The following is an 11,083-nucleotide window of genomic DNA, read 5'->3' on the forward strand; positions in this document are numbered from 1 at the left end:
TTTTAAAATAGAAAAAAAATTAAATGCAAAATACCTTCTATCAAAAAAAAATGACCTAAAAAGTCATGATAAGTAATTTAAGAATAGTTAGGCTTGGGGCAACAAGGTGGCACAGTGTATAGAGCACTGGGCCCGGAGTCAGGAGGACCTGAGTTCAAATCTGGCCTCAAATTAGACACTTGACACTTACTAGCTGTGTGACTCTGGGCAAGTCACTTAACCCCAATTGCCTCACCAAAAAAAAAAAAGAAGAAGAAGAAGAATTAGGCTCATAAATTTCTCTTGTATATCCTGGTAGGTAGACTACCAAAGTATATTATACATTTTATAGTTATTTTAAATGGAATTTTTCTTTGTATTCCTTCCTACTTCATTCTCTTGGCATTATTTTTGTTCTTGTTCAGTTGTTTCAGTCATGTCTGATTCTTTGTAACCTCATTTGGGGTTTTCTTGGCAAAGATACTGGAATGGTTTGCCCGTTTACTTTTCCAGCTCATTTTACAGATGAGGAAACTGAAGCAAACAGGGTTAAGTGACACAGCTAGTAATTGTCTAAGGCCAGATTTGAACTGATGAAGATAAATCTTCCTGACTCTAACCTAGCCCTCTATCCACTGTGCCACGCAGCTGCCCTTCTTGGGACTATATAGAAACACTAATTTGTGTGTATGTGTTTTATGTCCTGAAATTTTGCTGACGTAAATAATTGTTTCAATTAATTTAATTTGACTTTCTGGAGTTCTTTAAATACACCATTGTATCATCTTCAAGAAGCAATAATTTTGTTTGTTCTTTACTTATACTTATTCCTTTAATTTCTTTTTCTTGTGTTATTGGTATAGTAAGCATTTCTAGTACTATGTTGAATAGAAATGATGACAGTGAACACCTTTGCTTCATCCTTGATCTTATTGGATAGGACTTTAGTTTATCCCCATTACATATAATGCTAGATCTAGATTTTAGATTTACGAGATCCATTTATTTCTACATTTCTTAGGGTTTATCAAAGAAATTGAAACTAAGTGGGTGCCCCTCTATTATGGAATTGTAAACAAATTATGGCATATTAATATAATGGAATACTATTGTACTGTAAGACATGAAGAAAAGACAATTTCAAAGAGAACTGGGTAGAGTTTTATGAACTAATGTAGAGTGAAGTGAGTAGAACAAGGAAAATAATTTCAACCATAACATCAACATTGTAAAATAATGTAAAAGACTTAAGATTCTGATCACTATAAGTAATAAATCATGATTCCAGAGAACCAATGATAGAAAATTCTGCCTACCTCAGGACAGAAAGATGATGGACTAATATGAAGAATGAGAAACACATTTTTAGATGTGGCCAATGTGGGAATTTGTTTGGCTTGATCATGCTTATATGATACAAGGATTCTTCTTTTTTGTAGTGAGTGGGAAGAAGGGGAGATAGACAAAACAAATGATGGAAAATTGCAGAAATTATTTTAAAAATTAATAATTGGATTCATTGGAAACCATAATTTTTTCAAAAGTCTAGACATTATATTTCAGGAAATCATAAATGAAAATTGCTTGGATCTATTAGAACCAGAGGACATGGTAAAGACATAAAAGAATCCACAGATTGCCTCCTGAAAGAAACCTTAAAAGGACAAGTCTAAGAAATATCATAGCAAGAACCCAGACCTCTCATGTCAAAGAAAAATACTTCTGACATCCAGTAGGAAATTCAGGTACCAAGGAATTGCCATTAGGATAATTTAAGATTTGTTAGCTTCTGCTAAAAATAAGAAGAGCTCTTGGAGTAAAATATCTTGCTAAATAAAATATATAGGCTTACAACCTTTGCTCTGCAAAGCTGAGAATAATCCTACAAGATGAGGGGAAAAGGCATCTTTGATGGATAATAAAAGGCTTTTAAGTATTTCTGATGAAAAGACAAGAGTTGAGTATGAACTTTGAAACAGCAACACAAGAATCAAGAGAAACCTAAAAAAGAAAAATTTATTTGAACAACCAGAAGGGGCTATACACTAACAAAGGGCCAGCTAGGTGGTCCACTAGATAGGACCGAGCCTAGAATCTGGAAAACCTGAATTCAAATCTGGCTACAGATACTTACTAGCTGGTGACCTTATGCAAGTTACTTAATCTTATTTGCCTCAGTTTCCTCATCTGTAAAATGAGCTAGAGAAGGAAATGATAAACCACTCCATTATCTTTGCCAAGAAAACCCCAAAAGAGGCAACAAAGAGTCAGACATGACCGAAAAACAACTAAACAATACATTAATATAATGCTAACATTCTAGCAAGGGGAGAAGAAACCTAAAGAACATTAATATTTTCAAAGGGAAGAATTTATATAAGAAAAACAGAGGCCCTGTGGGAAAAATTGGTTCTGTTCTAAGGGTTTGAAGAGGGAGAAGAGAAGGGAGGATAAAAGGAGAACTACAGTAGTGTAGGAAGGAGGAATAATGGAATGTAACTTGCTATTCTCTTAATTGGAGTATGTGAAAAGAAAATATAAATATGAAAAAAGGAGATAATAGGCCTCAAATGAACCTCACTCTCATTTGAAACAGATGGAAGAAGGCTGAACACACACACACACACACAGATAGACACACACAGAGACAGACAGACACACACAGAGACAGACAGACACACATACACATGTACACACACAGACACACACAGAGACATACACAGATATTTACACATATACACATACATACACATATACACACACATGTATGTTCTTACGCACATGCACACATGCGCATGCACACACGTGAGTTTGTTATAGAAATATATCAAACTCAAAAGAGAAAGAAGGTTAGGGAGCAGGGAGTGGTTAAGAGGGAGGATTATACCAGGGCAGGAATACATACAAGTAAAACAAACCAGCCTTAAAGGAACAACTAAAAGATGGGAAGAAATTATAAGAACTAGAATCTAATGGAGTGCCTCAGAGACACTGGGGAATAGTTGAACTAACTGTAGAATTAAAATATAAAGGAATATTATTGTATTATAACAAATGATGAAAGAGACAATTTCTTAGAATCTTGAATAGTACAAATCAATGCAGAATGAAGCAAACAAAATTTTATAAAAGGACAACAATCCTGTAAAAGAAAAGAAAAAAATTGAAAGACTGACCTCTGATCAAAACAATGACCATCCATGTCTCCAGAATTTCTATGATGAAGCATGTTAAATGCCTCCAAACAGAGAGGTGATGGGCACAGGCAACACAGATATTTGGGGGGGGAGTCATGGCCACTACGAATTAGTTTTGTTTGACTATGATTAGTTGTTATAAGTGTTCTTCAGTGCCCCCTTTCTTTTGCTCAGTTAATGGTGGGGGGGAGGAAGGAAAAGGATTAACAATAGTGATGTCAAAATTATAGCATTTTTAAATGTTCAGAAGGGAACAAAAGGAAGTTCAGAAGGAAGCACAGACAAGTAGGAAAGTATTGAAAGGAACATGTAGAATTTATTGTATACTTTTAAAAATCAGTGTAAGCGGCAGCTAGGTGGTGCAGTGGATAGAGCACCAGCCCTAGAGTCAAGAGGACTTGAGTTCAAATCCAGCCTCAGACCAAACACTTCACACTAGCTGTGTGACTCTGGGCAAGTCACTTAAGCCCAATTGCCTCACAAAAAATTAAATAAAAATCAAAAGCAGTGTTAAATGGAGATTTTTGGCTTCATATAGAATCTTCTTTGTATTCTGCTTTGTACATGAACACATTCTTTTCTAGTGTTTGAGTACAGAATAAAAAATAAAATTATTATTAAAAGAGAAGATTGATGGGGGGAAGTGTCACAAATAGTCAGACATTGAATGATCTACTATATCAAACTGGAGAGTCAAAAAGTCAAAAAGGATATGAAATGACAATCATTGAATTTGGCAATTCATTGATCATTAGTAACAATTTTGATTATTAGTAACATTGATCAATTGTAACCATATGGAACTATTTCAGTTGAGTGATATGATAGGAAGCCAGATTTCGAGGAGTTGAGAATTGAGTAAGAGGAGAGGAAGTTAAAGTAATGAATGTAGAGGTGTTGTTTTTTTTTTTTCTGGGAGTTTGATTATGGAAGGTAGGAAATACATAGGATTGCAGTTTGAAGCCATGTTCAGTTCAAGGAAGAGGTCTTAGGGTTGGGGGAGTATATTTGAGTTTATTTATAGGTAGAGGGGATTATTGCTGAGACAATAGTATAGGGGATATGGGAGGGAATAGGATCAAGGGTACAAGAAGAGGGGTTATCCTTGCTAAGAAGGGCCACCTCTTCATTAGAGCTTGGGGTAAAGAAGAAGAGAATGGAGGATGTTGCCAAGTTGTTTTGAGATATGGAGTAAGAGAAAAGAAGGGAGAATGCTCTCTATTTTCCCAGTAATGTAATAAGGTAAGATCCTCTGTTACAAAGGGAGCGAAAGGAGCAACATTGAAGGCTTAAAAGGAAGAGAGAGGAAAGTGGAGAGGAGAAGAGGGATAGCAGAGGAGAAGAGAGAAAAGGAAATCTGGGACAGCCACTGTGAAGATATGGTAGAGGATAAATTTGGTTCTTTGATAATTTTAAAGCTCACCCATGTAAATATTAGTTATTACTTTGCATGAAAATAATTTTGAATATGATTTTGACATTATTTCCATAACCATGTGGGTTTCCTACTGATGGAGTTTCTGTGTCTAAGACAGTTAGGCACTGTTTGGCTGAAGTCAGAGGTCCAATGGCCTGTGCCAGTCCCAGTCCTTTACCTGCTCTGGCCCCAAGCTTGTTGCTCTAGAGTTGCCTGTCTTTTCAGTATGGGAATTAAGTTCCTTTGTGCTTAATTACATACATACTTCAGATTCCAGAGGAACAAATTCACCTTTAGTGTCACGGAAGAGGGATGTTCAAGAGAGAAAACAGATGTTCCAGGATGAGGAGGACCTAGGCACTGAGGGAAGCTCAGCATGAGACCACCACTAAAGCATGGTGGCAAAGTCCAGAAAATCAGAAGTATAACCAGGAAGGGAATGAATGACACAGCTAGAAGCTATCTGTACGTGCTCAGAAGGAGGAGGCAAGGGGAAGTCCACGTGCTTGACTGGAATTCCAACAGAACGTGCCACAAGAGGGGTATTCCTGCAGGGTGGGGACATTATAAATGTAGCTGGACATCAGAACCTTCGAGGCAAGCTTATAAGGAATAGGACGTTTTCACATCCATGTCATGTTCAAAGGGAGGCCTGGGCTGACTCCAATCTGAATGTGGTAGACAATAAAACAAAGGAAGACAAATCAGCTAGCAGAAAGTAATTTTTACATAGTGATAGAGGTCTGGATTTGATAATACACTAAGGCCCCTTCCAGTCCTAAGCCTATATATAGTGTTCTATCCAATGAAAAGTCTGAAAGAGTATGAGTGAGGAAACACCTAAAAGTGTAGGTTTAACTCTTATGGAATGAAAAGACAAAAGACTTCTTGAGAGATTTCAAACTATTCAAATATCATGTGTACTCAAAATCACCCAAATTTCATAGAATCACAGGGATAGAAGAAATCTTTGAAAACAGTCCTTTTCCTACCATTACATAGGATTTCATATTAACACCAGCCAATTCTAATACTTTATTCACCGCCACACCACACCACACGTGTATAACACAAGCACACAAAAATGCACACAGTAACATTTTTGAGAATGTAGATTTGATGCAAAACCACTTTGCCAGAACTGCTTATAATCCCTGCAATATATCATTTTCTTTTTATTAATTTTTAAACTAGCCAAAATCATTGTGAGGGCTTAATTAAAGACATAGCTTGTCAACTCTCCTAATAAACCAGTTGAAGTGGTTCAAGTAGCTCATTTTAATTGGAAGAAATGACACTGTTTACATGAGCAAATCATATAAACAATCTTGCAGCCCTAATTGTTAGTGATGGGAAGCCCTAAAGAGAGGTGGTAATGGATTTAACTAAGAATCCTTAAATTTGTTTACCTGATTGAAGGCTATTCCAAAATTAGTCTAGGGTTTAAAAAAATATATATATAATATATATAATAACTTCTATGAGTAAATATCTAGATAAGTCACTGAGCTTTGTTTGGTGTATGGGGAAGTGGCTTTAGGCAGGATCCTCCAAGAATTTTTGGAGCCCCTCCATATACCAGAATGGGCTAAATAAAATATCTACAGTGACAGGGGTGAGTCTGTGCTACCAAATATTGAAACCATAGTTTGCTTAGCTTTGTCAAGCAGAAGAGTCAGAGGTCCAACATCAGTGTTTTAGCGAGGTAGCTCGTGCCAAAGCTGCTTTAATTGGGTACTGTAGGTTGGATTGGTAGCCATAACAGATGAAGCACAGGGGAGCTAGAGAAGATGAAGAAAGGCAAATTCGATACTGCAGAAAAATGTCACAGCAGATGACTGGAGAAATGAAAGTATTGGGGAAAAGGTGTAAATGTAGGAAAGGGAAATGGACTCAGTGTTCGACTTTTCCTTTTTTTTGTCAGGACCTACAATTTTCATCGGTATAAGGAAGTGCCAGTGAGGAAATACCCACTACAAATAAGATTAGTAACTGTTTTGTAATTTTTAGTCTAAGGAAGTTGTCTAGAGGTACCAAGAAGTCAAATGATTCCTTCAGTTTTACACAGTCCATATAATTACAAGTTGGACAATGACTCCGGATTTCTGGAATCTGAATCTCTATCCAATAGGCCATGTTGCCTGTCAAGACAGCCGCATGCACACTTTTCCCTGAGATGGGTTATAAACCACACCCATCGTTAAACTGTAAGCCCCTTGGGGGTAGGGCCTGATTTTTACTTTTCTTGGCATCTGTTGTGCTTAGTCCATGGAATATAGTAGGTATTTAATAAATGCTTATTGACTTGACCAATAACATGCCCTTGTATATTATTGTTTAAAGCACTAGTTAAGTCAAGGTTAGCAGGCAATGTAGTCTCAATCTACATCACAATGGCTGACTTCAAAAAGAAGGAAAGGATTTGCTAGGAAAGATACCTGAGACTCTTTCCTCCTCTCCAAGTAGTTTATGTAAGCCTTCCCAACTCCCTTCTACCTTCATCTTTCCTATTTCTGACGGACTAGTCATCCTTATCTTTATAGACCTATTCATGCCACATCTCTGCTTAATAACAATTCAACTAACTTTTGAAGGCAATTCCATTGTCTGGCTCTCAAGACCGTCCACAATGTGGTGTCATCTTCGCTTCCTTGCATCAGCTTTTACTATTTCCCTCCATATGCTTTATAGTCTTTTGTTGTTCAGTCATTTAGTTGTATCTGATATCTGACTCTTCATAACCCCATGGAGCATAGCACACCAAATGGTACCTTTTGAACTCTGAACCTGCCTTGCAGTTTCTCACCTCTAATTCTTTGCTCATGCTATTTCTTGTACGTGTGATTCTGTTGCCTCCCTCAGCACTATGGTCATAAATCCCACATAGTCTTTATAGCCCAAATCAAATAGTACTTCTTCCATGAAGACTTCTCTGAATCCCCCACTGATAATGGCCTGAGACTTGCTCAGACATTACATGATACTTGTTTTGCGTGACTCTAACGCATTTACCATGTATTACTATGTATTATAAATATTTATGCACTTTCTCCTTCTGCTAGTCTGTAAGCTCAATGAACTTAGGGACCTTGTCTTACCTAAATTTTGTATGTCTCCCCAGTCATGTAGGTGGGTTGGAACTGCTTCTGTTGCAACAGGAAGTTCACCGAACCTACTGCAGGCATTTATCTTGCTCTTTTATTTATGCATACCAACGATGCATATGGGTTGTTCATCCTATCCTAGCAGCACCAGTGGCAGAGGAGAACTGGGACCATGCAAACGAGCTGTGGAAGGTGGAACTGACAGCAACAGCAGGGCACAGGAAACTGTTGTCAGGCACAGCTTTGAGACCTCAGGCAAATTGTAATGCAAGGCAGATAGCACAAGAATTGTAGACTTTCCACACCTGGGAGCATGAGTTTTGGGGGAATTTGTTCTCTTCCCTACCAGTTCATGAGTATGTGGGAGATGTTACTCATTAGTATATGGAATCCTGCATGACTTTTCTAATTATCTACTTTGCTATTTTGCTCTAATTAATGTTGCTATTTGATTTATGGTCCTAGCTAATTAGCACAGGGTAGGGGTGTGGGGTATGGTTTGAATCCTATTCTCCCTCATAATGAAACCAAATAACATGGGATAACTTTGTGGCTGAATCTATAAAGGAACAATATATATGCTCAATCTCTACTCATGTACTGTAGAACAGCACATAAGGCATGAGGAACATAGGAAGACACATTGTAAATTTGCTGAGTATTTTGATGGATCTGTGGTCTCATTAATATAGGAAAACCCTCCAAGAACTCAGCTCACACTCCATCCATGGATTCTCACACAGGGAGACATTCATATCCTCCTTTAAATCTGCTGCAGGAAGACAAGCCAACCTACTACAGACATTCATCTTGCTTTTTTTTATTCATGGGTACCAAAGAAGCATATGGGTTATTCATCTATTCTTCTGTCTTGTCACATGGTTGGCCCATCCCCAAATGCAGCTCTTTAATGTTATCTTTTATATCACTTGCTTGTATGCATTTTTTCATTAGCAATATTTTCTACCTATTTATACCCATCATGCATCTCTCCTTGCTCTTTGGGTGACTCACACTTTTTATTCTATTGAGATTATCCTGTTTCATAATTTGTAGCCATATAACATCACTGGAAGAATATTGATATTGAAAGATGAGTTTTTGTTTCAGAGAGAAGCAAGAGGTGATTAAAAGCACTGTATAGTTTCTCCAAGGTGATTCAGCTTCTTCTCTTGCTCCTATTCAGTTTTGGGCCCAGAATCATAAATTTGCAGTTGCATTTATTTTCCCTCAATCAAGCCAGTCCCATGGAAGTTGAGCAACCATTAACAATTGCTCTTTGAAGTGATCTGCTGAAAGTTAAATTGTGATATTAACCCATATCCAGGGTAAAGTCTAATTAATTCCTCTACCACCATAATTCAACTTAAATCAAGTTAACAAACATTTAGCAAACATTTATTCAATGTAAGGTATAAAATATACCCCTTGCCTTCAAAGTAGTCTTCAATTTATTTGGGCAGGGGCTGGAGGGGAAGGAAAGGTATTGCATGTTTACAAAGATGAGTGTACTATGAGGTAAATTAAGATACAGGCAAAGGAGAGGTCCACACTAAGTGCTCTAGGAAAATTTGAGGAAGGATAAAGCTTTGCAGTTGGGCAAAACCAGGGAAGGTTTCACATAAAATGCGGCACTTGAGCTGAGCCTTGAAGGCTCAGAGAGGGAAGGAGTGCATTGCAGCATTCCAAGTATGAGCACAATCTATATGATGGCATATAGAGGAGGAGAAGAGAATGAGACCGGGAAATAACTAATAGCCCAGTTTTCTGGAAGTTTTTTTGGAGAAAGAAGAGCAATGTGAAATAAGATCAGAAAGGTAGGTTGGAGACAGATTGAAAAACATCTTAAATTCCAGGTCAAGGAGTTTTTTCTTTTCTTTTCTCTAGAGCTAGACAGTAGAGTAGCACTGAAGGCTTTTGAGCATGGCAGTGATCTGTGCATTAGAAAGCTGGTTTTGGCAACTATGTAAATGATGGATCAGAAGAGGGAGCAAATCGAAATAGGGAGAGATCAGAGAGGATAGTGCAGTCAGGGGGAGATGAGGGCCAGAATTAGGGCTGTGGCAGTATCTATGTATAAAGGAGAGGACAGGGAGAGCCCAGTGCCATAAAATTCAAGCAAGGAGGGGATATCAAGAAGAAGGGAAAGGTCAAAAGTGTCAAAATTTATAGCATGGTCAAGGATGATGAATGCTAAAAAAGACTATTCAATTTAACAATTAAGATATCTTTGGTAACCTTGGAGAGAGCAATTTCAGTAGAATGGTGGCATTGGAAGCCAGATTACAAGCAGATGAGGAATGAGTGAGAAGTAAAGAAAGGGAGGCCTTCAATCATTCACTCTACTGATATTAGTGTCTAACAGGCACTGTACTAGGCACTGAGGTTACAAAGAAAGAAACAGTTTGTGCCCTTATTGTAATTGGGCAAAACAATGTGGACATAGATAAATAAATTGTGTATATATAAACATAATGTGTGTGTCTATGATATAAATACATATAATATTACACTGAAGGATAAGCTTGAAGGATCGAGAAAAACCTTGTATATGAAAGGGCAATTGAGCTAAATCAGCACGTATTAAGGCTTAAAGGGTAGGTTGGGATAAGAGTGCAAAGAATTTATATTTTATCCCAGAGGCAGTAGAGAGCCTAAAAGGACTTTAAAGGTCATCTAATCCAACCTTCTCATATTACAGATGAAGAAAATGAAGCCCAGAGAGATGAGGTGACTTACTCTAAGTCACTGAAAGAGAAAGAAGGAGATTTGGGACTTGGATATAAGTTTCGGGCTCTAAATCTATCACTTTTCACACTGTCCAATGATCCCTCCTCTCTTGAAGAATGTCATGGTGAGAATTGTGCTTTACAAAGATAACCTGACAAATGCACAGAGGTGGTAAAAGAGGGAGAGACTTTAGTCAGGAAAGCTAATTAGGAGGCTGTCGCAATATTCTAGGGGAAAGCTGATGAGGGCCTGAGCAAAGGTTGTGGCTATGTGACTATAGATAAGGTGAGAAGTTATGAAAAATATCATAGAAATAAAAGTTTACTTGACTTGGAAAATGATGAGGATTATAGAGAGAGGGAGAATGAAGAGTCAAGAATGTCTCTGAGTTGTAAATCTAATGAACTGGAAGGATGATGATGGGCCTCGAGAACTTATCATATATCATATCATATTATATATAATATAAATTATCTATATATTCCTATATAAAAATTGTTATATATAAATTTAGGATGGATAGATAGATATGTGTATGTATGTATAGTGACATCCTCTCTATAACTATAAATAGATATCTATAGATCTATGGTTGGTGGTTGTCCTTCATTCTGAGAGGACCAAAATGGCATTACTATGTTAGAGTCAAGTTACTA

The sequence above is a fragment of the Phascolarctos cinereus genome, unplaced genomic scaffold (assembly GCF_003287225.1).
Source record: "Phascolarctos cinereus isolate Bilbo 61053 unplaced genomic scaffold, phaCin_HiC Scaffold_3;HRSCAF=262, whole genome shotgun sequence".
NCBI classification, from domain to species: Eukaryota; Metazoa; Chordata; class Mammalia; order Diprotodontia; family Phascolarctidae; genus Phascolarctos; species Phascolarctos cinereus.